The 5,463-nt window shown below is 36.1% G+C and overlaps 1 pseudogene; it reads left to right on the top strand.

Moving 5' to 3' along the window:
* The first annotated feature begins 1,052 nt into the window (after positions 1–1,052).
* Positions 1,053–2,932, top strand: LOC147400912 (stemmadenine O-acetyltransferase pseudogene; annotated as a pseudogene).
* The last annotated feature ends 2,531 nt before the right edge of the window (positions 2,933–5,463 follow it).

Raw genomic sequence — 5,463 nt, 5'->3', positions numbered from 1 at the left:
AAAGATATATGGTTATCTGCATGCTATCACATCAGCCCAGTGTTGTACTCAGTTTCAATTTCGATGGATTAAAGTGACAATTTTGCAGGTTTAAAGTGACTATCTTGTAAGTTTTGCTATTGAATAATGATGAATGCACGTGGTCTTGGTATGTTGTTGGGTGCTTGGTGTAGAAATCTGATTTATTGAGTATTCTTGGATGAATATTACATGAATCATGATAGGACATTTAAAGGGATTACATTAATCAAGATAAAGAAACTGGCCTAATATAAATATTCAAATTTGAACTTCCTAATGTAGAATATCCTAATTGATATTGGTACATATATAATTCTCTCACATTTTCTTCCTTTTGAGATGAGATACATTGATATGATACAATGCATCTCATGTATCATAATATGTTGCATTCGGTTCCCTAACACGCGGCTGACATGGCAAGGGCATAGAATTGTACATTTTCTTTCTATGTATCCTGATGAAAAATGATGTATGGTTATGTGCCCTTGCCATGTTAGTTGCGTACCAAGACAACGTGTATTCATCACGACTCTTCGTTATTTTTTAGCAAGATAGTCACTTTAAACTTGTGAAATTGTCACTTTAAAACCTCCGAATTTGTTATTGTCCACATTTTGGTAATTAAAATGAACAGTGAAAATGAATCGTAAATTCATAAAATTCAGCTTACACAATGGTAATTCAACCTAGTTGCTATTTTCGAGAAGCAAATTCAGCACACGAAATGGTAATTCAACGTAGTTGCTATCCTCGCGAATTTGCTTCCCGGACAGGCAAAGTGGGCAAATCCAATTCACACAATTCAAAGCCTATCAACAAACCCTAAGAGACTTCCCTATATATATAATGGAAAATAAATCTGTTGTGTGAATGTGGGGCAGAGAGACAAACGCGTAAACCCTAATGCATGTGAACTAGAAACGAAAAAAAATCATTTGACGTGTGTTCATGGCAAAGAAACAGTGAATATTCCTCACTATATATGCGAAGAAAGATGGCAAATCTTTTATATACAAGAAACCATAAACATCAAATATTTTCTTTTCAAGTCTCATCCACTTCCCTTCCCCTTGAACACAACATCATGATGATGATGATGAAGGTTGAAGTAATCTCAAAAGAGATCATCAAACCATCTTCTCCAACTCCCCATCACCTTAGAACCTTCAACCTCTCCTTTCTTGATCAGATTGCTCCACCTGTATATGTACCCATCATTCTTTTCTACTCAATGGACGGTCACGATGACAAAATCACGACAGTCAATCGATGCAAACATTTAAAGAAATCGCTATCGGATACCTTAAATAGGTTCTACCCAGTAGCTGGAAGAATCAAAGAAGATGTCTGTATCGAATGTAACGATATGGGTGTAGATTATTTTGAAGCTAAAGTAAATGGTTTACTCTCAGATGTTATCAAACAACCAAATCCTGATCTCCTGAAACATTTTTTGCCATGTGAGACCTATTGTTCTGGGTCTGGATCTGAGTCCGGATCCGGATCCGGTTCTGAAGTACTACTAGCCATCCAAGTCAACGTTTTTGACTGTGGTGGTATGGCCATTGGTGTGTGCATTTCACATCGAATCGCTGATGTTTCATCGTTGACTACATTTGTCAACGTGTGGGCTGCCACCACGTATGGGTCCAATGGCTCTGTGGGCCCAAGTTTTGAATTAGCTTCTCTCTTCCCTTGGAGAGATTTATGTGGGTTCAAGTCGACAACTGGGATCAGAAGAGAGAAGATTGTAACAAAGAGGCTTGTGTTTGAAGCCTCTACTATAGCTACCCTTAGAGCCAAAACAAGTAATGGTTCACGTGTAGAGTACCCCACACGTGTGGAAGTAGTGACAGCCTTCATATGGAAACGTTTCATGGATGTGGTTGAGGCCAAAAAGAAACCTGTTAGGGCATATGCAGTGTTACATGCATTAAACCTAAGAAGAAGAATGGTTCCACCATTGCCAGAGAACTCCTTCGGAAATATGTACAGTATCACGATCGCGCCATTAATGGTGGAGATCGAGAACAACGATCATGATTTGGTGGACCGAATTCGAAATGCTATAAGAGAAATCGACAGTGGATATGTGAAAAAACTACAATCTGGTGATTGGTACCTGAATTCCATCAAAGGGAATGCAAATAAAATTTCAAAAGGTGACATAATGGTGTTAAATTTTAGTAGTTGGTGTAGGTTCCCTTTATATGAAGCAAACTTTGGTTGGGGAAAGCCCATATGGGTGAGTACTACTACTTTGCCTTTCAAGAATGTTGTTATATTCATGGACACAAGATCAGGAGATGGGATAGAAGCATGGGTGAACATGTTGGAAGAAGACATGGCTGAATTCGAACGCGATCAGGAGATCTTTGCATGTGTTTCCTCGGCTCTGGATGCCTAGAACTTGGTGGTAGCTCTGCCGAAGAAAAAAAAAAATAATTTCGATCTCTAGATAAGTAACATAATAATATTAAAAAAACAATGTGACGAATTGGGATTTAGCAGGCATCCTATACATGGAAACAAGATTTTTACGAGGAAAAATCTCTTTCGTGTACAGGCCGTCTTCGGTTAATGTCATCATCATCATCTAATATTGAGTTCACTATTGAACAACTTGCCATGCAATCCAAGAGGCAAGCACAATCTTTCTACTGGGGATGGCGATGGGGCCAATTAGCTAATCACTTTGTTACTTGTATTAGGTAGGGAAACTGTCCTTGAATTTGTGGGTATATGGTTGTATGCTGTATATTCTATCAATAAAGGTGATAACCATCTTTACTATCTCTTACGATGACACTACATTATTACTAAGCCGTGCCGAGCGTAGCTACTGAGCTTCTCGGGAACCGCACTTCTGGGCCTTCTTGGATCCACTCGATCATTGAGCCATTCTCAGATCAAGACACATGTAGGGTCTAAATTTACCCTATACAATTATTATTAGAGTCTTGATAATCTGACTATCCCACGTGACATACTCAATCGACTCTCCTGACATGACATGGGCGAGATTTGTACTCCTTAGGATATACAACTTTACATCCCCATAAAATGTGCAGTTGTGTATCTCAAGGAGTACAAATCTACAATTCTATAAAATGTCACATCAGGGGACTTGATTGAGTATGCCACATGGGGTAGTCCGATTATCACGATTCTTATTATTATTCATCTTATGTGCAATAAAGACTCTTGATTAATTTATACATATTTAATGTTAGAGAATAAAATGCATTGTATTAAGGTTCATGAGATACATCGTATAATTAATGTATCTCATCACAGATGGAAGGTTGTGATGGAGAATGATACATTAGAATATATCTATTGATCGGGATATCCTACATTAGGAAGTATTGATAAAATAGGATATTTTTATTAATTAGGTTTTATGTCTTGGTTGATGTAGTATCAATAATGCGTTCTTTTATTTCAAGTCTTTTAATTTGATGGTAGAAATTCATCCACAGGGATCTGAACTCTATCTATGATCACAATGGGCTTGGGCCAGGCTTCATGTTGCCGAGCCCGGTATAGGTTGGGCTTGGGTAGGGCCTAGTTTGGTCTTGATTTCTTAATTTATTTCAAACATATATCTCTAGTACCGAAAATGCCCATGCCCCATGTAACTGATCCACATCTTTTGAATCTCGACACCTTGAAATCAAGCAAAATCAAATTTGATTATAAATGATTTGCATAGGAAGAATAACCCTCAGTACTTTTTGAAATAAATAATTGTATGTATTTACAAAAGGATGGCTATAAGTAAAACTAAAGAAAATGCTGTTAAGTGGTTTCTTTAATCCAAGTAATAGGTAACTGCCCATGATCTCAATTCTACTATGAAGGGTTTAAGAGTATGTGTTGGTGAGTCCTGATAATATGACTTGCCAGGTGGCATACTCAATCAACTCCCTGACATGGATAAGTTTGGAAATCATAGATATGTACATCTTGGGATACACGGTTTCCTCGAGATAAATTTTTATGGGGAAGTGCAATCATATATCCCGAGACGTACAAATCTATGATTTTCGAACTTGTCACATCAGGGAGTCTATTGAGTATGCCACCTGGCAAGTCATATTATCATGACTCTGTGTTGTTTTGATTTCCATCGACTTGATCATATGATAGAATTTAGAAAAGAATAATGTTGAAGTGACCTCAAGCTGGAACCTCATCTCACACTTCTTGACGTGAAAGTGTATGGAAATCATATATACTTTTCATCGAGATACAAGTGAAAAGGCATCTATAGTTCCTATTCAGTTTCACATCAAGAAGTGTGAAATAAGGTTCCAACTTGAGGTCACTCCAACATGACTGTTGACTCTTGAGATAAAGCTCTCTCTAGCTCAATTGATTTTCTATTGTCTGTCAACGGCAATGTGTTTTATATTTTTCATAGTTGATTATCCAATAGTTTATTATGATTTGATTGATCTAAGAAAGTCATATCCTGTCAAATTTAAAAACACTGCTATTGGCCCCCCAAGTTTTACTTGTTACACTCCAATTAAAATAAATAAAAAAACAAATCAATGGTTGAAAACAAGTAAAAGTTGGGGCGCCAATATTAGAAATTCAATATATATAGCCTAATCCCAGATGTAAACGTTTGAATGTGTTATAATGCTTTGTAATGTTGAGGATTAACTTGTACCAACTTTGTAATGTTGGAATGGTGTATTTCAATAATTAATTAGGATCTGATAAATAATTTAAGAAATTAGGGTGTAGTAAGTAAAAGTTAGGTTCCAATAGCAATTATCAAAAATTATTGGTGGGATTGGAGGATGTTTCCAACATTAAGAAGTTCTGAACCACCTCCTACCATTACAGTAAGTGTGAGGATTTTTGTATGAATAAGGATATAATGATGCGATAAAACATACGTGATTTGTACATGAGTGATGTGGCAAGTGCACAAAACTGTAGATATTTTTCCAGATCTTTTTCCTTGTCTATCCAAAGAAAAAGATTTATGATTTTATGTAGTTTCCATGTCAGACATGTACAACCGCATAAGTTTTAGCAAGTGATAAAATGTCACGCTAGTATGTACGTGATTAACATGGAAAGTGCACAAAATCATAGATCTTTTCTTCGAGATATAATACAAGTAAAATAAAAGATCTACGATTTTTTGAACTTGCCTAATCAACTGTGTATGTTTTAACATGTCATTTTATCATTTGTCTTTCGTATAAGAGTAAGGTGCTGTTTGTTAAACTGAAAAAAATAAGTGTTGAATAGCATTAAGCGTTGAAATTTATAAGCGCTGAATTTAAGCGTTGAAAAAGTTGTTTGTTTAAATGCTGAATCATGTTTGTTACACAATGCTGAAACTAGTAAATTGTTTTTGTTACCCTTACAATCATATTATACATTGTTTGCATGTTTCAAATGCTTATTTATTAT

The sequence above is a fragment of the Akebia trifoliata genome, chromosome 5, assembly GCF_017979445.1.
Source record: "Akebia trifoliata isolate Shusen 1 chromosome 5, ASM1797944v1, whole genome shotgun sequence".
NCBI lineage: Eukaryota > Viridiplantae > Streptophyta > Magnoliopsida > Ranunculales > Lardizabalaceae > Akebia > Akebia trifoliata.
This window is presented reverse-complemented; position numbering and strand designations above follow the sequence as displayed.